Source organism: Aulonocara stuartgranti (genome assembly GCF_965226115.1).
Source record: "Aulonocara stuartgranti genome assembly, chromosome: 13".
In the NCBI taxonomy this organism is placed as follows: domain Eukaryota; kingdom Metazoa; phylum Chordata; class Actinopteri; order Cichliformes; family Cichlidae; genus Aulonocara; species Aulonocara stuartgranti.
In genome coordinates, this window is record NC_138949.1 from 33,582,607 (window position 1) to 33,610,134 (window position 27,528).

Consider the following 27,528-nt stretch of genomic DNA (forward strand, 5'->3'; position numbering starts at 1 on the left):
AAGTTATCTTTCTCCTGCAGGGTGATTTACAGAGTCAGTGGACAAATGGAGCTCTGATCTGATGATTCATCGAGTGGGAGGTTTATTATGACCAGTGCTGCCAGGACACAGAGCCTGAGGTCTGTTTCTGCTGGACACACAGGGAGGATGTGGGGGGTAGATGATGGAGATAAGATCAGGGTCACCCAGACTGAGCCCAACGGGAGGCTCAGCTGAGTATTTCTAACTGCATCTTTCATATTTTGCTGCTCAGTGATGTTACACCTCCAACTTTTTGCATTTTGGCATCACTCAGTCTCTGCAGACTCTCCCTCCTCTCCCTCCTCCCTGCCTGACTCTCCGCCCCTCACTCTTACTTTGGGAGATAGGGGCGCTTCTTATAAACTCAACCGCAGCACAGACGGGCGGAGACGTTCTGGTGCTGTAACCTGGAGCCTAAACATGCATTGTCACTTTGATGAGGAGGATACAGCCTCCGGAGAACTGCAGGAAAAAGTATCGATACGTTTTTTTGTCCACTGCAGAGGACGTCATGGTAAATGGCCTGTATTTGTATAGCGCTTTACTCAGTCCCTAAGGACCCCAAAGCACTTCACACTACATTCAGTCACACACACATTCACACACTGGTGATGGCAGCTACGTTGTAGCCACAGCTGCCCTGGGGCGCACTGACATCAGGCTGGTCTCCGAGGACAGTCCTGTTTTTGATTGTAAACACACACAAATTATTATTTTACATCAAAATCTTTTATTATTAATTTAATCTGTCTATGTGTATGCGTACAAAGTAACTATACAGTTAATGAAAAATGTAAATGTTTACCAGTGATGGAAGAAAAGACTGAATGTTTTGGTTTTATGATGCAGAAAATGTGTAAAATCAAGTTAAATCCAGTCAAAAAGGCATTAAATGAAAAAACAAATCACAAATTAACTGTTTTAGAAGTCTGAATATTTACACACCGACTGTACAAATTATAACTGATCTGTCGCATAAACATTTGTCATGCAACATGTACCTGAGTTTTGTTTACTGTTTAGTCATATTTTTAACCTATATAAGGCTGTATGGTAATTTGTAATGTATGAGTTACATAAAAGACAATTTGCATACACTGGTGGTAAACTTTTAATGTTTTCTACACCATCTAAAATGATAAATGATAAAAACAGTCTGACACAAATGTTAAAAAAGACAAAAAAAGAGACAAAAATAGTGAAGAAAACAAAAGTATTTTTGAATTCGAGAGGAAAGGATGGAAATTATGTTTCTATTTATGAAGAGTTTTAATGAAACTTTCATTTGTTCCACATTCAGTCACCTGACAACACGAGGTGTGTCGCTTCCATTAAAGACAACAGTTACATTAAAATGATAGCAGCATGGTGGCACAGCGGTTAGCACAAAGGTCCTGGGTTCAAATCCAGCTGTCTGTGAGTGTAACTGGCACATGGGGTGAAATATATATTTTTATTAGTTATCTCAGGGAAACTGAGGAGTCTGAACATTCAAGAAAAGCTTTTTGAACCATATATTTACCTGGCTTTTAAAAATTGTTTTCTATCTTACTTAATACTTAATATATATCTTAAATTAAAAACAAAGCTCAAATAAAATAGATGCAAAAGGAAGCAATATTAAAATTATCCAGTAAAGTCAATCTCAAATTCAACATGGCAGAATAAACAGACAGAAAATGTGTTATTAAATTTGTCTCGCCCCTCCCTGAGCCTGCTTCTGTCGGAGGTTTCTTCCTGTTAAAAGAGAGTTTTTTCTTCCCACTATCGCCAAGTGCCTGCTCACAGGGCCGAGTGTGGTTTTCGGGGGTTACCGTACAGTATAAAGCGCTGTGCGGTTTGATTTGATCGTACATGAACACAGTGAGTGTAGGCGGTGGGGATCTGTCAGTGTAATTACTTTAGTTTGCTTAGTAATATTTATGAGACTGCTGCGGATGACGTTATAATAATCGTCATAAAGCAGGGTCAGTGCCCCGGCGGGGTGTCCCGGTGTTTGAACCGAGCGCACCGTGCGCTGCAGTCCCGGCCGGGCTGAAGCGGAGGGCGGGGGGAGGAGGAAGAGGAGGAGGAGGAGGATTGGTGGATTTCAGGACTGTGCTTCTGCGCTCTTCGTGCTCCGAGCTCTCAGCAGCCCGTCCGTCCTTCGCTCCGAGCGGGACTCCACTGCGCTTCCGTCGGTCTCCAGGTGAGTGCAGCCCCGGTCTGCCTCTCTCGGGTTAACCTCCACAGCTGCGGGCTGTTGGTGCAAAGACGAGCCGGGCAGCGACGTCTTCTCCCCGTGTGTCTGTGCGCCCCCCTCCCCCCGCCATGTTCTCCATCGTGGCGTTGAACTTGTGCATGGTGCGCAGGAGCTGCTGCTGCTGCTGCTGGTGGAGGAGGAGGTGGTTGTTGTTTTGGTGAAAGTCTGCAGCTCTCACGGCTCAGTCGGAGCTGATGGAGGGTTTGTTTGTCCCCGCTCTCCTGATGGATGATGATGATGGTGGTGATGGTGGTGCAGGCGTGGTCGACCTCAGAGCAAACAAACAGCAGGACGTTCCCACAGCTTCTCTGGAGTGACCTTCTCTGTACTCCGTCCCTCTGTCCCGCCCAGCGCCGCTGCTCTCCCCTCACAGCTCATCGTTGCGTCTTAATAATTCAGATGTCTGCAGATATTTCTGCTGTTTCTGTGCAGGAGTGTGACGTGTTTCTAACGTTGCGGGCTTAAATGAAGTTCGGGGACGTGGAGGTGTTTCTGCGTGGACTGCTGCTGTTTGCGCAGACCCTGTTTGAAGCAATTATGTAATCAGATACAGGCCGAGTGCTGCTTTCTCTCCTCCTAATCTTTTCGTTCCCTGATCTGTCCTCACTGCTTCTCCTCACCCTGCTTTCTCCTCCTCCTCCCCTGCTTCTCCTCACCCTTATCTTCATCCTCCCCCACCTATCTCCTCATTTCTCTGATGCAGCAACTGGGAAACATTTGGCAACTTGTTGACCGGAGCCTTTATAATATCACAGTGAGGTGTGGAGCAGTTGTCAGGCTGCTGCTGCTTTAACAAAGAGCTGCAGTGAAACCAGAGATGGAGATTTGCACCTTTTCAGCCTAAATCTGCTGTTTCAGGGATAAAAATTATTGCTTTTCATACTTTGTTCCCACTGGGAGGCTCAAGGACGCCGCCGTGTTGGCAGTAAAAAGTTAATCTCCAACCCTAAAATCTTTTAAAAGATTCAAACATGAACTAAAAAAAATGTTGAATCACGCAGCCAGAGTTTTCCTTTCTGGCGTGTAAGTAAGATCGTAATCCTCACAGTTAACCGATGCTCGAGGAAAAGCATATTTCACACTGACGTGATTTCCTCCAGTCAGTTCTAGTGCCAACATTTCCCAGATCCCTTCCTCAGCTGGAAAACCTTCCTCTGGAACGCCCTGCTGGGCTTGTGACCCGGCTCTGGATAAGCAAAAGGAAACTGATAGATGTTTGGATGACTTCCACTGAGGATGACCAGTTTTATTTTACTCCCTTTAAAATACCACGGGGGGTGTGGGGATCCTGGAGGACCGCCTATGATCAAAATGTAACATTTAAACCACTTAAAAATCTGACAAGTTTATAGTAAATGTACTTTTTATAAAGACGATTCACCAGAGTATTCTCTCCATGTTTTATATTGTGTTAGACCAGCTTTGCATGAGTGTCAGTTCAGAATAATCCTACTTTATCTTACACTTAAAGCCATTTTAGCACTGATTTTTCACTTTACACAAACTCTCCTGATTGGCTGCCTCTTGATTTGAACAGCAGAGGAGGTGGGGCTTCTTTGTCTGGGAGAGCCATATTAGGCATATCCTGTCTCTGTGATGTCACACAGATCCAAGAATGGGGGGGAAAAAAACCCCAAAAAAACGGTGAAACTGAGAGCTTAAGCAGGCTCAGCTCATTATTAGGGACTTTGGTCATGTTTGATATGAACAGGACATGAAGACAAGCAGAGTTCAGCTGTGATGGGAACAGTTAAACAGACTTTTAATGTGAACTAAATTTTTGTAATTTTGCTTTTTTCGTTATGGAAATTTTGCCCATTGTGAAGTTTGAGAAATGTTTCTGCGTATATGATAAAAATCCGCCGGTCTAAGGTTGGTGTACCCTGCTGGGCCGGTCTAGTTTGGGCCGCCTGGCTGGTTTCCAACTAAAAGCCTCATAAGTGAGCGAATAAACAAGCCGATCCCTGATTTTTAACTTTTAAGTGACTGAATTTGTTTCTGGATATTAAGAATCTCTCATTTTTAGCCAGTTTTTGTGATGCTTCTGTTCTGCCTGTGTGCTCGACCCAGACACCACCCTCAGCTCAGACACAGCCCCACAGCTGATCGTGCGCTTTGTGTGAGCGAAAAAGGTAAAAGGTGATGGGAATAGGGCTGCCACGATTAGTCGACTATCAAAATCGTCGACTGATTTAATAGTCGACGCGTCGTTTGAAGCTTTGTAAGATCCCAAAAGACGCAGGAATAAGTAGCAGGATTTAAGAGTGTAATAACGGACTGAAACAGAAGATGGCAGCACTGCATGTACAAGGATGCCAGCTGCCGTTAAACCCCGAAGAAGAAGAAGCTGTGTCCCAGAATTCATAGCGCAGCCCAGCTCAGTTTCCAACAATGGCGGCAGCTAGTTAGTTTTAATGTTACTCTTATTATTCTTTCTGGGTCACAAAATAAACGTTTAACATATTTTCAGGTGAGAATGTAGCTGTGTAAAGCTCAAATATCTGCTCAGTTTATCAGGACACCACATATTTTCAAAAGCGCTCCGACGTTTTCGGAGACGTCTGTTACCCACTAGCTCGATAGCTAGCCGGGGGCTAGGCTAACTAGAGCCGTGAGAACACCGGACTCCCGGCAAATCGTTTTCAAACCCACCGCCGTCTTTCACTACTCAGGTTAAACATGATATATGAGTCACTTAGATAACTTAACAATGTTATTGTTTGGCTTTTTTTTAGTATTGTATTTGTTCCTGAGTAAATCAGTTTGTCTGAGATTAAAGTTATAGTTTTTACACAGCTGAATAAACGTCAAGCAGACAGCTGATTATCAGAAGTGTGAGATGCTGGAGAATTTACTCCAGTGTCCTGTTATATTTTAGATAGCAAGGAGTTTATTAAACTTCACCGAAACAAACTATCATCTTGTCTTTATTGTTAGTTAGCACAGACCTTAAACACTTAAAGCTGTAAGCTAATGATAGTTATATAAGAGCAGATGCTGCTGGTGCAATAAGCTGTACTTTTACGTCCAATGGATGATGATCTGATTAGTCGACTATCAAAATAGTCGTTTGTGGCAGCCCTACATGGGATAGAAAGAAAGTGGTGGTGAAAGCAGGTTCTGCCGCGTCCTCGTGGTCAGAGCTCAGGTGGCTCTGAGACCTTTAAATGAAGTGAAGCTGGTAACGAGGGGAAGTCCTCGCTTGGTTTGTTTCTTGGTTCGATCCGTTTGGATGTTTTAACGGTCTGCAGGGACACTTTCAGTGGATCGATGCTCCTGATGGAGATCCGACGATGCTTCTGGGTGCGTTTTGGCTCCTCCGCTGATGCCTCTGAGGCAGTGTGGGCGGCGGTGATGATGTGGGTTTCGGCGTCACGCGGCGGGGGGATCCGAGCTGTAAGTCATCAGCTCTGCTGCAGCGTCCGAGTCCCACGCTTCCAGCTCCATCAATATTAAACAGTTGTGTCTTCAGCTCGCTGCGTTGTAGGAGCACGACTGCATAACAGGCGAAGCGAAAACGCTACGAGGTGGCGTCAGCAGAACTTCCTTTAAATGTTTGGCTCAGTCGTATTCATGAATGGAGGCACCGGTGGTGAGTTCAGCAGGTTTGTGTTGACTTTGTCTTTGAATGCACAGCACTTCCTGTTTGTCTTTGCCGTTGTGTCAGAGCGCCGATGTGAGCCCGAGCGGTCTGTGCGTCCTCCTGTTGTCTCTGCTCACCAAACAAAAACCTCTTTTCATGTTTAAGCAAAGGAAACGAAACCGTTTCCAATCCTGGAGCTTTTAGTTTGAGGTCTGGTTTTTGTATTCAAACATTTTCCCGTTTCCTCGACTTGCTGACCTGTGATCGTCTCAGGGTTTTGAACCCGTGCATGATGATGCTGACGTAGACGTTCTGGTTAAATGTGGAAAACTTTGTGTTCATCATCATGAACCAGCAGCTGAGACTGGAGTACACGATGGCTTTAAACATGCCTTTAGATTTGGATCAGACTTTATAAAGTAAACGTCTGTTGGATTCACATTGAACCATAAACTCATAGGAAACTGTCCACAAAAGCATTTCTCACTTCTTAATGTGCACTTTTGATAACTTCACTTAAGCCGCTGTTATTCGTGCGGTCGAACGCGTCCGCCTCAGACCGCCTTTGGTCTGAATCGTCACGTTTTGTGGCCTCCGTCCCTCCTGCTGTCGTTTCTTCTCCGAGCTCCTTCCTGTAAACAGATCCGAGTGTTTCTGTCTTCGTTAGTGCAGAATGGAGTTGACAGAGTGCGTCTCAGACGTCGGGTTGTTTGCATAGCGAGGACAGAGGGACGCCGCTCTGACTTCATTGTCGCCAGATGAAGGAGGAGGAGCCTGCGGTCATGTGATCTGAATCTGAAGCATAAATGCAGGAGAACGAGGTGTTTGGTCAGGATTTTGGTCCTGAGTGGGTGAATGTTTACAGACGGGGATCATTAGGAATCGTGTTTATGGCAGATTATTTGCAGCATGTTTGATCGTCTCCTGCTGTTCAGACGATTTCAGTTTGTTGAATATTTTATGCCGTGTCACTCGTTTCCTCCCAGAGACATTCATAATATCAGAAAAGTCCGATTCATTGAATTCAGGATGTGTTTCTCTGTAAAAAGCTCAGAAATATCAACTCTTTGTATTCAGGAAATATGAAATCTGGCTGATGTTTGGTCTGAATTTTGCCAAAGTCGTTGGCCCTTTAAAAAGAAGTAACGACCTCCATCGCAGGATGTTTCATTCCAAAGATGGCGAGGAAGCGCGTGACGAGATGAAGGAGGTGCGTTTATGGGAAACGTGGAAACGGCACGCACGGCGTCTTTTTAAATGTCGACGTGTTTCTGGGATTGGTCATAAGGTTGATTTGCTGGTTTGGATGTAACGAGGAAACGCAGAGGCCTCCTTCCTGTTCTGCATTACAGCGCCAAACATCAGCAGTGACATGCTGTCCAAAGCTTAGAGTTCAAATCTGCTCTTTGGTTGGTGCAGATCCATGCATCATAAATCTGCCCACATCCTTTAATGCTCAGCTGATCTGCTGTAGTGCAGAGCAGCAGGAGTATCGATGAAACTAGGTTCCTTTAAGAGCAAAGAGGTGAGCTTTATTTTAGGAAACGAGGCCAGTCATCCTTCCTCTCTGTCTTCACCACACTTACCTGTATGCATCCTTTCCTTCTTATCCTTCCTTCTTACCTTGCATTTTTCTGCTTCTCCTTAAGAGCTTAAACTGCACCTTCTTCACTGAAGCAGTGCAGTGTCAGAGATTCACGACTCTGAGGCTTAAACTTGAAGCTGATAGAGTTTCAGATGGGTGTGGAGAAAACTCGATTTTGATGCTGTGAGGAAGGATGCGTGGGAGAGGAGGGAGCTGCATGAAAACCAGGAGGGAGGTGGTCCTGAGGGAGGAGAACGAGGGGGAGGAGAACAGGAGGTGGTGAGGCGAGCGGCGTCAAACGCGACACACCGTGTTTGTGTTCATAGTTAAAGCTAATGCTGCGTGACCTCAGCAGGAAACAAGGCGAGAACAAGTAATCAGATTACTAAAATAAAGTGGACCGAGTTAAAATGAAGTGACGTGATTGGCAGTGGGGATGGGAGTAGGTGATGATGATGAAGGAGGACAGGAATTAAACATACCAGCTGTAAAAACTGAAAGCAGAGGAGAACGAGGAGGGACGCAGGAATGTTCTGGAAAGTGTCCCGCAGATAGGAAGTGGAGCAGTTGGACAGAGGGAGGAGGAGGAGGAGGGTCTGTTTCCCAGCGGCGAAGCTTCAACTAAGTATAGAAAGTCTGTGAGAGCGGCGCTCACCTTCACCACGACGCTGCAGATTTTAAAGCTTGGGTCTAAAAGTCTGGTTTAATTTAGTCGGACGCTTCGGAGCGTTCGCTGTGCTGCACACGGGCGCAGTCTCACCTGCAGACACGGAGCAGGTGGAGGTGGAGCTGCAACACAGAAGTCAGGTGAAGCTGTTTGCATTAAAAAAAAATCAAAGCGTTTAGTTGATGTAAAGTGAGGACTGTGGGTTTATTAGAACGTCTCATTAATGCAAACTTAGAGAAAGATTTATTCAATGTGAAATACTTTAATGTATTTAAATGTGTTTATAAAAACAAAAAAACTGAATAATTCCAGTTTTGATTTAAGAGCATAAAGCGTTGAAAATAAAATGTTTGTGTGCAGCTTTAAAGTTTCAAATCTTTTAGTCAATGTAAAGTAGAGATTTTAAAGTTTTTCAAATGAACGTGTTGAGTAAAAGTTCTTAAAATTCAGGTTTTATAATGTTTAACATAAACTGAAAGCTCTTGAATTTTCTATTGAATGTAAAACATCTTTTTAAGATTATGTGCAGTTTAACACTAAGTAAAGCGGGTAATTAAAAGTCTACTAGAAAGTCTACAAAGTCTTTTAAATCCAATTTTAAAACGATGTCGTCTAAGGAAATCTCTTTAAACCGAGCTTGTAGAATTTTTGGAAAACTTTTACTAAAGTGCAACTTTTAAATGCACATTAAACTTTTAAGAATTTACAGAAACTTTATTTTATAATTAAAGCTTTTAGTTTTTAAAATAATGATTGTATTTTAAAAAAAAGTATTTTAAATTTCTTTTTAAGTAAAATCTTGTTCTTAAGTTTAAAGTCTTTATAAAATCTTTACGTGTTGTAAACATTTTAAAGTCTTTCATAGCTTTTAGTTTATTGTTTAAAGATTACTGATAGTAATCTACATGCAACGTCTACGGTTAATGTAACGCTTTGAAAGTGACGTCTTACTAAAGTGACGTCTGCGTAGAGAAATGTTTCGATTTAAAACCTCAGGTTTTAAACTGTTGCCATGTGAATCCTGAGAGCAGGAACAGGAAGTCCTCACAATAACCAGATTCTTTATCTTCACATGACAGATGCAAAAATCATTAACTGAAAACAGACGTTTATATAAGAGCATCTGTAAAGCAGACAGACCCGAGCTTTAGTTTCAGTGCGACGCTCGAGTGTGATCGAACCCGAGCATCAAAGCTGTGATTCCATATTCATATACGGATTTTACTTGTGGGGGTGGGGGGGCTTACATGGAGCAGTCTGACCCCAGCGGGGGTCAAACACACATGAAACTCGGTGTGATGAAAGATGTTTGGATTAAAGCGTCTCTGCCTTCTTCTAATCTCGGTTCGGTTGGTCCTTCACTTCCTCCCGAGGCTCCGGGATTTGTTGGGATCTGAAATGAAGTTTTTAAAAGGTGACAGAAGCCAAAGCTGCTCGGCTCATAAATGTCGAAGTAAATTTCCATCCAAGATTAAAAAGGAAAAACGCACAAGCTGAGATCTCATGAATAAAATATGTGGAGAGGAGCGTTTATGAAGAGCCTGCGCTGATGTGCAGCAGCAATATTTTCCATTTCTGTGCTTCCAAAAAGCTCGTCAGTTTATTCCTGATAGACGAGGAGACGGAAAAATAAAAGTGCGTAAACGTAAAACATCTGATTTTGAGTTTCTGCTCTGATCTGTCACGCTGCAGTTTCTCTGCCGGCTAATTGGTTTCACAGGCGTCTGATGAGACGGCGGAAAGGTGAGGAGGCGAGCAGCAGAGAGCAGGTTAAAGGACTGACGCCAGCTGCGCTGTCTGCAGAGACCAACGAAGAAGAAAAAGTGGCTACGAACGGGTTTTCAGCCCCGACAGTGTCAGAGTTGCAGAGCTCGTACAAAACCTCAGCACGGCTGAGCGAGCGACAGAGGGGAAATCTGCTCAGCTCGTCCAATCAGAGCACTGCTGAGCACTAGCTTAGTCCGTTAACCTGCAGCGTCGCTTTGAGACGTCGTTTTCATGGCTCACATGGGTGTGAATTAATGCAAGCGAGTGACTTGGCCCAGCACAGGAGAGGGAAAGATCTCACCACGTTAATTATTGGTCATAATAGTCAAACAATAAGTCAAAGCACTGACGCTTTCAAGTTTAAAGGATCGTTTTCATTCCTTAGTGAGAAAATTTAAGGCTAATTTAGTTTTAGTAACAGAGTCACAGATGAGCTGTTTTTGTCTTCGCTGCAGATAAAAGTTGAGCTTTTTATTCATTGTTGGTTTTCCTTTCATGTTAAATGGAGGCTTTTCCCATTTATTCCACTTAAATGCACCTCGGAGAGGAAGAGGAGGAGCAGCTCAGTGCCCTTCATCTTCCTCTCTGGAGCTAAAACATGAGGAAGAGCTGCTCAAAGTTGGTGTAATGAGGAAGACTCTGAAACCACCTCCTGCTTTTGTGTAGCTGCTGTGTTTGAGCTTTCAGGGCCACCGTAGACGTAGCAGAATACAACAGGTTAGTGTTTGAGAGGCTGTGATTAACGTCATGACCATTCATTGTGTGTGTGTGTGTGTGTGTGTGTGTGTGTTCCATGTAACAGTTTGAGAGGAAATACCCCACACACACACACACACTCATGCATTTTGCACTGACCTTCAGCAGGACTCCATTTAATTTGATTTCCATGTAGCCAAAGGCGTTCCTCTCTCTCTCACACACACACACACACACACACACACACACACACACACACACACACACACACACATTCCTATTAAATGAAATGTTCACTGTAAGGCCTCCAGATGTTTTCAGGCTGCACACTAACCTGACATCTGCAGAGTGTGTGTGTGTGTGTGTGTGTCTCTGAGGTTTGTTGAAGTTGCCGGTTCAAATCCCGGGATGTTCTTGGTGGTGGATGGAGTCTAAGTTGCTCGGCATCATGGGAAATGAGTTTGAGTGGTGTGTAAATGTCTTTTTTGTGGGTGTGTGTAAATATAAACGCTGTGAATGCATCGTGCGCACACCCTGAGGCAGCGCTACGAGGGCGGGGTCGGCCTGCAGACGCCGACAGGAAATGAGCGATTAGGCGAAAGTGGAACGCCACCTTCCTCCGGGCTGAAGCTCTGCAGACTCTCTGCTGTCATGTGATCTGCGTGAACTTGCACTTTATCCTTCGCTCCCCAGCCTGTGACCGAACGGCACATCAGATCTGCAGTTCCACACGCTGGGCGAGCGAGTAAACCACTGTGGAGCCGCCCCCAGCACTCCCAACACGAATCATCTGTTAAACTGCGGCTGGTTAATTTACTCGTGTTAGTTCCGTCTACACAGGAGTGAAAGAAAGCTGAGGCGTTGTTTCTGTGCTAGCTCTGAGGAGCTTTCTGTAACCTCAGCCACTGTGATGGGCTGAGATTCGCCACAGACTTCGAAGGCCGAGGAAACGTACCATCTAAAGCTTTTAAAACACTCAGCTGCAGCGAAGCTGCTTGATTAATGTCTCCTCTCACACTTTTCAAAGTAAAAGCTCATCTCACACATAATAAAATGTTTTTATGACTCAAATTCCACTTTTTTCATACTAATTGTTTTCCATGGAATCTCTTTGTACACCAACTAAAGCACAGACATGTTACTGAAATAAAATCTCACATGCACATTAACCACACACACACGTAATGTAATGCATGACATCATCAGGGCTTGTGTTACAGCTCCACCCGGGTGATGAGAAGGGTGTAGGTCACTGATGTAAGCCTTTTTATTGCCATAGCAACATCAGAGGGAGGAAAAAAAGGCAAGCGAGTAGATTTGATCTCAGTTTCCAGGAATTGTCCATCCTGATGGGGTGGGTGGGTGGGTGGGTGGGTGTGTGTGTGTGTGTGTGTGTGTGTGTGAGTGAGAGAGAGACTGACTTCTGGCCACGCCGAGGCCAGAAAATGTGACGACATTAATTCTGTTGAAAACACACAGATGTCTCAGCGTGTCACATTTTTAGAAACGTTGAAACTCAATAAAACAAACCTCAGAAAAACAATTTAAGCTGGACCAAAGTGGGCGGGGTAATAGCGGCGTAGCATAGACACAGCTGGAGAGGGTTGTGTCGATGCTACGTGGAGAGCAGAATGGAAGTTTGCATGTTTTACTGCAGTTTGTTGGTAACAGGTCAGTTATTAGTTACAAAGTAACTGTTTTGTGATATTTTAGCTATTTGTAGTTTTTGTAGTTTCAAATATTTTTACACAAAATAATGAAATAATAATTCTACAAACATGATGTTTAGATTTTAGTCTAACCATATTATGTCACCCCCTGACAAAGAGGCCACGCCCATAATATTCCGAGGGGCCCATTGCAGGGGGGCGGTATGAAAAGAGAAAAGAATTTAAAAAAGAGCGCTTGGACACTGCTAGCATCATGGACAGGTTTTTGACGGGGCGGCCACAGAAACGCAAAGCAGGAGACGAAGCATCGCTGAATATGTTTCCAAACCACCGTCATTCTAAGCCAAAGACTAGAAAATATGGTGAAGCAAATCTGCCCTTTAGTTTCACCTGCACAAGTGCCGAGGTGTATGGACGTGTGTGATGATTGATTCTCCTTGTACAACAAAAGGGGGCCTAGCAAAAAAAAAGCTTGGGCCCCACTAGTTTAAGGATGTATGCAGAGCAAGGGCGTAGATTTGGTTTTGTCGTTGGTGGGGACGGATGATCCAACCACGGAGCCCTGTTTCTTTCTTTTTTCCTTTTTGTCTTTGCTTCTTAAGATAAGATAACTCTTTATTGTCATTGCACAGTCATACATAGTACAGTAGTACAATGAAATTGGAGAACTATCCTACGTCGGCACTACATATAACACAACACGACACGATATGACACATCACAACGCAACAAACAACACAACACAGTATATTAACTTAGTATAAAAAAGAAGAATAAGTGTATGTGTATTGCACACTGTTATTATTGCACATTAATTATTATTGCACCTTGTTATAAATATAAATATTATTATTGTTTTAAACATTGTTACCTCCCCCCTTAAAAAAAAAAAAAAAGTCCAGGGAGGTATCCAGTCAGGTCAGCTGTTTACATTGATCAGGGCTATTGCCCTGTTGTAAAAGCTGTCCTTGAGTCTATTTGTTCGGGACCTCAGCAGCCTGAACCTCCTGCCAGACGGCAGCAGCTTAAACACCCGGTGTCCTGGGTGTGTGCAGTCCTGTAGGATGCTGCGTGCCCTCTTGAGACAGCGAGTGCTGTACAGGTCCTTCAGGGAGGGAAGAGGATGTCCAATGATTTTTTTTTTTTGGGCCATGTTGATGACCCTCTGGAGTGCCTTTCTGTGTGCTGTGGTGCAGCTGGAGAACCACACACCGATGCAATATGTCAGCACACTTTCAATGGAGCAGCAGTAGAAGACGGTCAGCAGCTCCTTCTTCAGGTCCATTTTTCTGAGGATTCTCAGAAAGTGGAGACGCTGTTGGGCCTTCTTTAAGACCGCAGAGGTGTTAGAGCTCCATTGGAGGTCTGTGTCTATGTGCACACCCAGGAACTTGAAACTGGAGACCCTTTCCATGCACTCCCCGTTAATGCTGACAGGCTGCAGCTCGGACTTCCTCCTTCTGAAGTCAACTACCAGTTCTTTTGTTTTGGTGGTATTGAGGTCCAGGTTGTTGTCTGCACACCAATCTGACAGCCTCTGAACTTCAGCTCTGTATGCAGTCTCATCTCCCCCTGAGATGAGCCCCACCACGGTGGTATCATCTGCAAACTTGATGACTGTGTTGTCTGGGTGGGAACTAACACAGTCATGTGTGTACAGAGTGTACAGTAGGGGACTCAGTACACAGCCTTGTGGAGAGCCAGTGTTGAGGCTGAGGGCTGAGGAAAGATGAGGCCCCACTCTAACTCTCTGTACACGGTCTGAGAGGAAGTCTCTGATCCAGCGGCAGGTGGTGGAAGGAAGTCCGATTTCTAGCAGTTTAACTATTAGTCTGTCCGGGAGTATCGTATTGAAAGCAGAGCTAAAGTCTTGATAAAAGGAGAAATATGCTATTCTACCTGCTTTTAAACCATTTAAAATTACAATTCATAGTTTTATATGTGAATTATAAAATGTTAAATTACTATTAAACAAATGACTGAGTATTTTAGGCTTTAGTTTACTTCAGCCATATTCCATATAAATCAGGTATCATACAAAAATAAAAACAGCTTCAAATACAGTCATGACAATAAAAGAATATGACTTTAAGGACTTAACATTACTTCAGTTATACTACACCAACATCTGTTATACTTTGGCACTAAGGGAACACTGAATGACCTGCTGGGTTTTGTCCATAAACTACTCGTCTAAGATCACCACAGAGTAAAAGATCTCTCAGCAACATTATGTAACATCTCAGGCACTATTGCCCCGATCAGATCAGTGAGCTGGGATCTTTTATTCTGAACATGAACTACTGTTACAGCAACAGACATGGACACAACAACTCAATGTCCACTATGTGAAGGAGCCGAACACATGCCTGCTCCTCTTGCTGACTGAGATAAACTGCTGCCATGTTTGTTTTCCATCTATACTGTCCAGTCTCTCCTGGACGTGGTACAGCTTCTGTAAACTAATGTCCTGGCTGCTCGAGGCTCCGTTTTCTCTGACAGTTTCAATCAAAATTAGAAACGGAAGGAAGGAAGCGGTGCATCATTCACCCAGGATGCACCGCTGGGTGAATGAGACGCTGACAGATCGTTTTTGTTTTTTTTTTTCTTTCTTTCTATCTGGTTTGATTTTCTTTACTCGAATAGATCAAATTATTGTTGGGGACACGTCCCTTCCGTCCATGCCAAATCTTCGCCCTTGATGCAGAGTGTTTTTAGTAGCGAGCTGTCTGCTTCAGCACACAGCTGCCAGTCGCGCGCGCTCACAGATATTAAGGAGCTTTACACCAGCGTATTCCTTACCCACAAATACCCACTGACACACTTGGCGTCACACAAAATGATTTGGATGACCTTGGACAGGGAGGGGGAGGGTTTATGCGTCCTTGACTGAATGCACATTCGTCAGGATGTTCACACAGACTGCGCAGCTCTGAATGTTTCCCTTAAATAATGACTGCATTCCTCTCTCTGCTTCCTCCATGTTGCTGCATGGAGCTTTCTCATAGTTGCAGTCAGGCAGACAGGTGAGTCATAGCGACAGGTGGGCGGTCAGTGCTGACCTGCAGTGTTGAGGAATGCGATCCCACGTTGAAGAGTCGGATCATCGGGACGCGCACGTTTTCATCACTTCAGAGGACTTTGCCCTTGCATTTATTTCCTGAAACTAACCTTCACCTGACCTTGAACCAGTTCTTCATCCTGGAATTCAATGACTTATGGAAAAAGGAAGTCAAGTTCCCACATTGTACCCTGGAAATGCAGGTCCCCACAACATGAGTAACACACACACACACACACACACACACACACACACACACACACACACACACACACACATCATCCTAAGAAGTGAGATTAGATCTGACATCCCACAATGCACTGCAACATGTGCCGGGCAGGACTGTGGGTTGGGGAGAGAGAGAGAGAGAGAGTCTGGCAGCCGGCCTGGGAGATATGATGGGATGTATCGCCATGACAACACAGCCGACCCTCCAGTCTGGACTGTGAAGAGCCGAGCGTTTGCGTGCGGCGATGGCGTCTTCCTGTGTGAAGGTTTCTGCGCTCTGTGATATTTTTGGACCGAAGCTGCTGAAGTGTTGTAGCAGAAATTATTTCTAGGTGTTCAGTTTTTCACCAGAAAGCAGCTTTTTCTTTTCCCAGACTCGCATCACGCCAGGACAGTAACCGCTGAAGCCGCTAACGCTGCGTGATAACGTCTGGTTGTTGTCAGCTGTGGGCTCACGGATGGAGCTGGAAGATCATTTAATATGAAAATATTAACTCAGTAACTCCGAGGCTTTGTTAATGAAAGTGTTTTTGATTTAATGAAACTTTTGTTGCAGCTGTCTTTTAAACAAACTCAACATCTGGCTGGGCACAAATAATCTGTGCTCAGGTAAAACACCTGGCTGGGTGTGGGTGGAGCTTCCAGTGAAAGTCCAAATGAGCCATTTTTTAAGATTAAACAATTAATACTGGCCCCGGTGCTTTAGTCACAGTAAGCTGATGAGCATTTCCTGGATAATCGTCCTGACGGGTTCAGTTTGAGCTGAAACGGCTGGAGGCCGTGTTCACACGGACCTCTGTGGGACTGGAAGTGTTTTTGTAACCACAAGCATCATTACAGCTGTTTAAATGTGCACGTTTGACAAGATTGCAGCAAAACGGGGCAGAAAATATTCTCCCGCCTCAGTTTTGTCTGCCTGCAGTTTGAGTTAACGGTCACCTGAAGGGTGTGAGTGTGAGTGTTTGGAGTGTATGAAACACATCTGGACGTGTGGGTCATGTGGTTTGCAGAGTGGGTGTGAGCTCTGGGCGTCACTGCAAAGGATGGGTGGAGAGAGGGGGAAGATGAAGGTCTTTTGGGCTTTCTTCCTAGCTTCACCCCTGTTTGGTTCATTCTCTCCTCCGTGGCGCTCACGCAGAGGCCCCGCCCCCTCCTCCTGTGATCCGCCCTGCTTGTATCAGAGAGTTTGGGAACAGCCAGTTCTCCATAGATCTCCAGAGACTGAACCCCCACCCTGCTGCAGTGGCTGAATGTGAACCTGATCGTATCAAAGCGCTTTAATGGACAAAATATGCTTTTAGTCCCGTTTTAGTGCGCTCTATTTTTGGGCACCCAAGGCTTTTTTTCTTTTACGTTCATTTTCCCCATTTGAGAAAACGTTAAAGTGACTGCACGAAGAATTTGTTTGGGCATGCTGTCAGGGTACATTAGCAGACTCATTTTAGGGTTGTTTACTTAATGTTTTCATGTGTTTGAGAGAACATCAGCCTCCACCATCAGGCCCTGCTGAACAGACACTGCTGTCACTGGACGAGGCGCGGGCCGCATGAGGGCAAGATGTGATTTCAAAGGTGGAATTTAAAGATACGACTGATTTGTCAGGAAACGTATTAAAAGCATTCACAGGCGACGCTGTGAGAGTGTCGGCACGAGTTTGACCTGACAGAACACAGCAGCTGATCGTCTCTTTAAGCCCAACGTCTTATTTTTGTTTTGAAATCCAGTAAACCAATCCCGTGACGTCTCCTCTCTGTGCAGGAGGAATCAGAGCAGTGAACGCTCCTCCTCCTGCTCCTCCTCAGAGATGGACAGATCAGAAGGACTTCTGAAGACTCCTCTTAACCTCGGCTGTGTATCTCGAGTGCTTCGTTCCTCCCGTCTGATCCCTCCTTTCTTTCCTTCCTCCTCGCATTCCTTCCCTCTCTCTTCTCTCCCTCTCTAACACGCTTCATATTCTCCCTCCTCCGAGGTTGCATCTCACTTTCTGACCTTTAAATCATGTCGTTCCGCTTCTGGTTTCTAATGTTGAGGCGCCCTGGACGATTCGTGGACATCAGAGGGGGGTAAACTGGTCCGAGGCGGTCTGAGGGTGACCTGCTCCGGCTCAGTCGGACTCTCGTGTCCTCATTTGCTCTGCTCATCGTCACTCTGCTGTGACGCTCAGATAGCGCTCCCCCCTAATGATAACCTCCTTTTTACTCTGCTTATCTGCTCCCAGTGGAGCTGCCATTAAGCCCACCCTCATCCTCTTCATCCCAGTCTTTCTCCTCACTGTAGATGTGGAGATGTGTTCAGAGCTGCCGCCCACAAACACCCACTCGCTGATCCGAACTATTCCGACTGGTTTCCTGTGGATATTAGTGAGCGTAAATCCCGCTGAGATGATAATTCCTCTCCCTTCATCTGTTACTCGGAGCGTGTTTTCTCGCGTCCCGACGTCCTCGCCAGCATTTCTGTGTGAATCCAGTTATTTTCATTCAGATTTGTGGGTAAAATTTGGCTATAATGACATTTATGCATCATCCAGCCTCTTTTACCCAAAAGTCCTTTATCATAGATTAGAAATCTGCTCCGGGTGATGTTCAGTGAAAGGTCTGAATGAAGGGTCTCAGTTATAGAAGTTACATAACCATGGCCCAACGTGTCTGCTGGGTTACAGCAGAAATATTGATCATTTTGGTATTTAGTATTTTCATCCCGATCATTTAACTGAGCTGGTGTCTGTGGCAGAAATATAAATTAAGATGAGGCCTGGGTCGAAGCTCTGCGTGATGGCCTCAAGGCGAGTGATGGAGAGCAGACATCCAGCTGTCGTTTACGAGCGAAAGCCGATCGTGGGACCCACGGGGTGGCGCGATTGCCCGACGCAGAGCTGTGCGTGTCGCCGTGTCTGCGACTGTGGAACGATGTGTGGAGCGAGCGGTCTGTGAGTGGCTCTGGTTGGACTTCCATCTTTGAAAAAGGCCGAACTGCCCACTGCAGCGTCTCGTTGCCTCGACGATCATTTATTTGTTTGGCTACTCCAATCTGCACGCCAAGACATCCTTGGTTAAGATGCCGAACCCTGAGTGGTTCCTGATATGTTAGAGTGCGAATGTGTTTAGACATAGAAAGGCTCGTATGGATGGGTGAATGAGACGCGATGTGTAAAAGGCTTCGAGTGCTCGAGTAGAAAGGCGCTGGATAACATCCAGACTACCGCACCAGCTGTAAAAAGCAGGCAGACTTTCCTCTTTCCTGGGAGGAGCAAAAGTCTGACAAAGGCCTGATTTGGGAGCGCTTGATTAATAACACGAGAAAAAGCAGCTCTGTCGCAAAATCTGCTACAAAAAAGGAAAATTTCCCCTGATTGTTTTCTTTTTTTGTCATAATTGTTGGAGGCCAAACTCATGACTGAGACGAACTCTTTGCTCTCCTGTAGCTTTAATGACGACTTTTGACGCCTCAGTAAACATTAATGTGCTTTAATGACGGGTTTCTAAGCGCAGCTGCACATGCAGACGTCACCCTCTCTGACTCCTGATGTAAACTCAGCCGTTTTGTCCTATAAGCACACCTGAAACCACTCAGTTCAGAGCAGACGCTTGAAGGGTCACTCCTGACTCTAACAGATGCTCATAACTGATGATAGGAGCATAGATTGAAAGTTTTGCCTGCAAGCTCAGAGCTTTCCTTACAGCAACACACCAATGCAGCATCCATGGTTCTACCCAGAGATCTTTAATGTCCTGTACTTGTGGCAGCAACTCATTTCCAATTCGAAGTGGGCAATCAAGCCTTTTCCAGCTGAGAACCATGGCCTCGGAGTAATATCTGGATCCAAAAACGGACAACTGAATATCCAAATATTTAAATATTCAGGTGTAGTTCTTCCTTTTGCCCCAACTTAGACGTGCACACATGGTAATGGGACATCTGTCCGAACAGTCGGAAAAGACTCGATTACTGCAAGTCAAAGTTCTTCCAAATTTTCCTCTTGTAGTTCATCGGTCTTTGATTACAGGAGTGGGTTAAACAGCTAGAATCCCAGACCTGTCCTTGTTTTTCCTAGTCCGTCTGGTTCATGGAAAGTTCATGTCATCTCGGTAATTTGTCCCTTTCTGTCTGAAGGTCATGGATTCACAGTGGAAAAATCACAATAATGAGAGGGAGAACAAGCCTCTTTCTTCCTTCCTTCCTCTGTCTGTTACTCGGCTCGGGCAAATTAGAGCTCAACTTCATTAAAATGACTCGACCCCGGCTCCCTCAATGTGTTGTTGTCACCGTCCCATGTTCCCAGGCGTCTGGTTCGACAATTGGGCCGTCTGTCTGCCCGCTCAGACACAGCGCTCATTCAGAAATGGATATGAGGGAATAATTGTGCTGTTTATCTGAGGATATCACATTTATCCTGGAGCCATTTGGCTGCTCGAGCTTCGGCCTTTACAGTATGTGTGGAAGGTTCTGTTTGACAAAGCTCACGTCCTCGCTTTGTCTGAAACTCGAATATGAAAATATGAAAACCTGTCAATTCAAGTCAGTTTTATTTGAATGGCACCAAATCGCAACAATAGTCACCTCAAAGCGGTCTAAAGTAAAGACTTTACAATAATACACAGAATCCCAACAATCAGGCGACCATCTATGGGTGAGCAGCTGGTGACGGCGGGAAGGAAAAACTCCCTTTTAACAGGAAGAAACCTCCAGCAGATCTAGGCTCAGGGAGGGGCGGCCGGTTGAGGGTGTCCGCCTCAAACTCTGATTTTAAAACTCTTGATGTGCACATTTTCAGACGTTTCTGCTCTGCAGGTTTTTTCTGTAACTTAGCCGTCAAGCTAGCAGGACTAGCCAAAACAATCGCATTTTAATTTCACTTCCATCAGTGAATAAAACGATGTATCTGAGCAGTTATTCGACCACACTTTGGCTTGCAGCTACACCCTTTTCTAAACGAACTCCCTGCCATCCTCAGTTTAGTTCATATATCTTTATTTTTCCAGTTTTGGAAAAACTGCACGGTCGTGTTAATTTTCATCAAAATAACTGACCGCAACAGAAAAGTTCTGAAAACGGAGACACCCCTGCCACAGGTATGAAAAAAACGTGCTTTATTCTAACGTCTCTCGAACATTAACGTTAGACTGTTAGTTCAACATGGAAGCTCGTTTTTTTTCATCCCAGATTTGGAATATGAATATCTTGATGCACTGAGGAGATGCAGAAGCACAATGAGTTTGTTCAAAGGTCTGACTGCTGAACCCGGCGGTGTACGAGCTGTGACCGGGGCGGGTTTACTCAGTGTTTGACATTAAAAATGTTCCAAGTAAAGTGATGCTGATTCTCAAACCCAAACCACCTTTGTCCTAACTGTGATTAACCCTTTGATTTCCGTTATCGAGGCGTCACGCTAGCTAGCGTCAAAGTTGCATGTAGTCTCTACATCTGTCAGCGTGCGGGGGTTCGCTCCCGAGGCTCGATCCCAGCTCCATTTGTACCACGACCATAATGCTGATTGGGATCGTAGCAGCCTGATTTCATCAGCACATGGCGCTGTGTTACATCGTGGTAATGATATTCAGAACTCTCTTTAGGTCTTAAGTTAGGGTTTCTATAAACTTCAAAAAAGTTAAAGCGAAGCAGCTGGCAGATTAATCGGATGAACTGTTCTGTAGGACGGCAGCAGGTTTGTGTCACGATGGTTTCAGATAAATCTTTTCCACTTCAGTCGTTAGTGTAACAACAATCAGAGAGCCACGCTCTGACAAATGACCACGTTTGAAGTTCCAGCTTAGTAAATAAATCGGACGAGGCTCACAGGAGGAGATCCATCCAACACCTCACGTCCTCACAACCGGAACACGCTGAACCCTGCATGACCTTAGCTGTCATCTCCACATTTCTTCTTAGATGTGTGTGTGTGTGTGTGTGTGTGTGTGTGTGTGTGTTTCCAGATTAAGATCTCCTGGATCTCCGTGTAAAACCTTGAAAGTTTGTTCATATGCATTTCCTGCACATATAACGCCCAGCGGGACGCCGACAGCGACGACGGGGTTTCAGTCTTGTTCATCTGCGTCCTCCACCCGTCTGCCGGAGCAGAGGGAGGAGGAGGACGGGCTGTTTGTTTGAACAGGAGGAGGAGTGCAGGCTGGGAGGCTGTTTTTGGCTGCAGGCTTCAGTTGCATAATGGCAGGAAGGCAGTGGGAGAGTTTGGACTGGGAAGGGGTGGAGAGGAGGAGGAGGAGGAGGGGCCATGTTTAAGTGAAAACTTTCTGTTGTGTACGGACGATTTTATTTTTTCCTGTCACGTCCTGGTTTGATCCAGGATTTGGGAGAATAAATCTCCGGTGATTCGGGAAATGAAAGACGACAGGATGAGGTTTGAGCCGGAGCTCAGCCCCGTGTGGATGAGCTGAAGCATCGTTAGCTGCTGCCTCTGTAATCAGCATCCTTATCGGTGTATTTAGAGTAAAAGCACATACTCGGGATTCTTCCTCACATGACGTGAAACAGCACCAAAGTTAATGTTCACACAAATTACCTCAAAACCCCCAACCTTCAAAGAGCTGTAAGGAACCCTCCCCCATGTTCGTTTGTTTGTTGTAGAAAAATGTAGATTTCTCAAATTTTATTTAGAAATATACAACATCACGTTGTTGCCACTGAAGGTGAAACAAGTAACAATAATAATCAGAGATTGAATTTTAAAATTCAAACTTAAAAAATTGTAAATATATGATCGTGAAAAGTGGGGAAAAAATTATGAAGTAAATGTATGAGGAAAAAAACACAAACTTTATTTTTTGTAGTGAGACAACAAAGTGGAAAACGGAGAAAACATACGTTGTTATTAATATTCAGAAAAACATAAAAAGACACGATTTTGTTAATTTAGGATCCAAAGCTGTGTTTGACCCTTTTAAGGCTCAGATTTGTGAAGCTCGAGGCGTTGTACTTACATCACGTGCATTCAGCTTGTCCCAGGTCGTGGTTTCCATCCACATTTGGCTTTGTGCGAAAATCACTAAAGAGCGAGTGCAACAACAAAAACGGATCATCACGTGTCCACCGTTAGCTGCCACAACCAGAAGTGACGTCATGGGAAACTTGGGAGGCTTAGAGCTTAAATTTCAATGTTAGAAATCGTTTATTTACATTTATTTATTTTATTTTTTTGGGGGGGGGGGATTTTGCACAATAATATTTTTTTTTAATTTTTCCTGAAGTTTATAAAAATTAAACCTATAAAGACACTCCAAATTTCCTGTGGTTGGAAACTATTTTGTGCAATGTTTTTGCATTTAGCTTTGAAATTTTTGAAGTTTTTCTGAAATTTCTGTAAGTAGAAATGTTTTTTACAAACAAACAAACCCCCACAAAACAATTTTGATTCTTTTTTTTTCTTCTTTTTTTTTTTTTTTGCAGTCTCTCTAGTTCCTAGGGACTTAATGCATACATAATATTATAATTTGGGATGTAACAGTTGCATTGATGCATAGTGACTTGAAATGCCCCCAACAGCTGGTAAAAGTATAAAGATAAGCTGTGCTTGGTTCTGTGGTGGGCTTTAAGGGTCTCCAAACGTGTCACATGACTGTGACTCATTCTTACGGTTCGCTGTCAGTTTCCCGATGAGCTCGTGACCTCCTGTGCTGAATGTTCGACCCTCGGCTGAGCAGCAGCCTGAACAAATCTGTAAAACGTCAGAAACATGAATAAAAACAGCGCCGTGTGTTTCACATCGACGTGCTCGCTCACTCCCTCGCCTCCTCGCGTCGTCTCCGGGTTCGCACTCTCTCAGTAACGGCGTCCTCTGTGTGGGCGCCGAGCTCAGGCCGACGTGTTTATGTAAAAGCCTTTCAGCGCTCTGGCCGTCAGCTGGAAACGCTCACGCTCTGACAGCCCGGAGGCCTGTGGCGGGACTTCATCGGCCGTACGCTGAACTCGGATCAGCCAGTTTGAGGCTCTTCAGATTGTTTCCGTGTTTAGTGGCGCTCGGACAGTGAAGCTAATACTTGAACAGAAATATTAAATCTCTGTATTTTATTGTGTTTTTTGTTTTGTTGTTTTGTTTTTGGAGCCTGACGACTTTTAAAAATGCTCAATCAGAGGCTGCTCTCGCTCTCAGATGTGCCTGGGCATGACATCACTACATCGTTAACATTTTACCTGATTAAGAAAAATCTAATCTTAAAGATGTGCGGTGACGTTACCGTGCACGGTGTGAGGAGAAAACGCCGTCGTCTGGTTGGCAGTTGTAACAGTTTTTCAGCAGCGTTTGCTCCATGTGGATCTCTCCTGAACTTGCTAAGATAAAAATGGTGGAAACAAAACAAACAAACACGTGAAAAGCTGCAGATTTGCAGCGCTGCTGTGCGCCTGCACGGCCTGTCGCTCACACATGCTTCCTGTGTGAAGGTAAAATCTGCACGGCCTCATTAAATGAAGGCTCGCAGGGAGCAATCACGTGAAAGCTGCTGGTGGAAAACTACATCTGTTACGCAACATTTGCTTCTGTCTCTCGTCCTTTTATCCTTTTTACCCCCCTCCCACTGAGCCGTCTGTCACTGGCTGAGGATTGTTTCTCTCTGAGCCTGAACTCCATCAAAAAGGCTGCAGTGTTGAGAGACACCAGTGGAAGTCATCACTGGATTCTTATCAGCTGCCATCAGCTTTGTGTGTGCGTGTTTGTGCGCGTGCTGGCAGTGAGGACTTCTGTGGCATCGCTTGGTTTGAAGCCTCAAAGTCAGTTTTATGTGCTCCTGTCCGAATGCATCATACAGAGGCCACGCCCCTAAAAATGCAAACTTTAAGCCTCAATATAGTTTAAACAGGTGAGTCCCCCCCCCTACAGGTGTCAGACCTCAGAACAGTTTGTGTATCAGCCTGTAAACATGTTTGTTTCTGCTGTCAAGTTTTAACATGCGAGTCTATGGGGACTGACTCACTGCTGCCTCCGCTGGTCGGTCGAGGAACTGGTGCATAGAAATGGGGGAATTAATTTAAAAACATGGCCGCCTGGCATCATGTCAGTGCGTGATCGAAATGCTACCATCTACACTTCCTGGGTGAGCAGAGGATGCAGCGTGTTATTGATGGGACACACACACACACACACACACACACACACACACACACACACACACAGCACTCAGGATGCTCATTGATAATTAATAGCTGCTCTGGCAGCTGCATAGTTAAGAGCACATGGCGTGTGTGTTCATGAATGCTAACTAAGTGCCTCCTGAGCTGCTGGATCAGATATTGATTGTGTGCATGTAGCAGTAAATGGTGGACTTAAATAATAGGAGTGTGTGTGTGTGCAGCACCCACACATGGACAGATGTTAATCCATTGTGAAGTTATCAAATATAGATTTGAAATGTACTGAAGGCAGCTCTGCTCTCACGTCATCAGCAATAAAGAACTCGATGCATTTTACAAACCTGCACACGTGCAGTGAGAACGCCGCCTCCTCTTCCTCCTCTTCCTCGATGAAGGAAGAACAGTACAGTTCTAATCATTTATGAATGTGTAGATGGACGTCCTCGTGCTAAGCTGTAAAGTGATATAATGACTGAATCCATTAACTGACTGATGTTCTCTACGCTGACTCATCAATTATGAGTGTAATGGAGTAAACACAGGCCAATTAACGGACCTTTAACCAGTTTAGTGGATGAGCTGAAGCCTGTCAGCTTGTTTCAGTCATGTAAGGAAACCAATGTGAGACCTTTGAAGGCTTTCTGATTCCAGCTGCTGTGAGAGACCGTCTTTAAGACGGCGAGCACCTTTTGTTGGTTTCAGTAAAACATCTGCAAAATAACCTGAGTATATAGAAATGACCCCTCATTTCCCTTTAAGTGTAAAAAGTGCACAAACACTATAAACATGTTTACCTGTGCAGCCGAGATTAAAAGCAGAAACCATGAATCCAAGTGAAGGATGTCCCTCAGACGTGCTTCTTATCTCTGTCTTCTGATCAGCGTGGGAAACCCTCACATGTACACTTTTGGTTAAACAGCAATAATATTCCACATCGTTACGATCCAAACAACTTATTTAGATCCTGTGAAATCTTTTAAACTTTCCAGATGTTCCTACGTCTGCCCCGGGATTCACGTCTCCTCTCCTGTCAGAGTATCCTGCTTAAAATCCACAACGCGCTCTCGTGTTTTTACTCTTCCATGGTGTTGGCGTTAAAGACAAAGATGTGAAAACAACCTTATCGTCTGGAAATCTTTGGCTTGAAGCTTCTTACACCTGCATTGTCTTTAATATCCAGCAGGGGGCGACTCCAAAAAACCAAAAAACCTTCAAACTCCTGAACATTTTTTTTCTGTCCTTGATGATGTCACTGGAAGTGGGCGTAGCTAACGAGGGCTTGACGTCAGCGTGGCTCCCTCCATCTTTTACCTACAGTCTGTGGTGGTAACTTTGACCCTGTGTGTTTGAAGAGGCTCGTTTTGACCCCTTTTTATAAATCACATAATTCTGTTAAATTAAACCTTCTGACTTTTCCTAAAATATATATTTTTTTAATCATTTGATTAATTTTTGGAGTGAGAATAAAAGGGGAAATACAAATAATGATCATTTATACCCAGATGTGATGTGGACGTCATTTGGACCCCACAATGGCAGCATGCTGAGTTGCCTAGCAACACTGTTTACACACATTTAAACATGAAGGCTGGTGTAACAGGATTTGTAAAATTAATAAAACTGAGTCTTAAATATCTGTTTAGTCAAATCTTAATTTTAATCAAAGGAAAAATTAACATCTGACCTCCAGGAAACTTCTTTGTTGCAGGACAGTGTCAGAATGGCTCCCCCTGGTGGTTCTACTGTTAAATGTTATTTTTGGAATTTTTACTAATGAACGTTAAAACATTTTTTTTTTATTTTTTTTTTTTAGATTAAGAGCTCACAGGTCTAAAGTGACGGCTCATTTTTGCCTTGGTCACAGTTCCAGTCTGATTCTGGAGCTCACTAATAAGTCCATTTTTTATCATTTTAATGAAGTTCTATCGGCGTGTCTCTACTCTGTCCTTTGACTTGTTTTCTGAAATTCCTGCTCTCTCTGTCTCACTTGAATCTCTGCTCTGAACAAAACAACTCGCTCGAGTGAGCAAATGTGACCGCATGACTTATTGATGGCGAGCGGCCGCGTTGTCTGGCTGGCTGGCGAGGGGAGCTCGGCTAGGTTGGCTGCGTGCGGTTTTTCACCTCTCCGGCTTTCTGATTGGACTGTTTTTTAGCTGTGTTTAGCCGAGGTCGGTGTGAAGCTGCAGACGATTGGTTCTCACGGAGAACAAACGGGCAGAGACGACTGAAGCGCGTCCAGAGAAAATCAAAGTGACAGAAACACAAAGAGGAACACAAACAGCCGGCGTCAGCTGGAAGGACGCCTGCGCGGTTCAAACACCAAAAACGCTCATTTAAGTTACTGGGACCAAAATATGGAGCGCTACGATAATAACATCTGCTGGTTCTCAAGTAATGAATTCACAACATATCACGGAGGACTGAAGACCAACGAAGATGACACAAAAGACACATTTCAAATGTCTCTCCCCGGGGCCGCTGCTGATTGGCCCTTACTTGTGACATGTGACCAGATGGAAAATGATGTCAGCCATCAAAAGAAGCTGAATATTGGTGCTGATCTCTGACAGAGTCACTGCTCTTATATCGAACCACCTGCTATTAACACATGATCAGTATGTGGACGTGCATTGTGGGTAATTTTGTTTACAGCTGCTTTAGATTTGCTTCAGTTTTATCGTCATCGCAGGAACGTGTCCATCAGCTCGCGTGACTTTTCCCGATAAGAGATCCAGATGCAGATCGGGGTCTTTAAACAGGTGGAAAAGGGGGTCTCAGTTTTTCCTTCCTACTCTCTCTGTCTCTCTCTCGCTGTCCCATTCACTCATGTGCTCACTCGCCCTCTCTCATTCTCCCACCCTCTCTCTCGTGATCTCATCTCCTCTGACTGCTGACACATTCCTGTGCTTTCAGCCCTTTATTCC

The 27,528-nt window shown here is 44.6% G+C and overlaps 1 protein-coding gene across 1 annotated transcript in view; it reads left to right on the forward strand.

Moving 5' to 3' along the window:
• The first annotated feature begins 2,075 nt into the window (after positions 1–2,075).
• The window catches only part of LOC309720238 (spectrin beta chain, non-erythrocytic 1), a 101,698-nt gene continuing 76,245 nt past the window's right edge, over positions 2,076–27,528 (forward strand). Inside the window, exon 1 of the mRNA XM_082556939.1 lies at positions 2,076–2,209. The gene's annotated coding sequence lies outside the window, so the exon portion shown is untranslated. The remainder of the gene's footprint in view (positions 2,210–27,528) is intronic.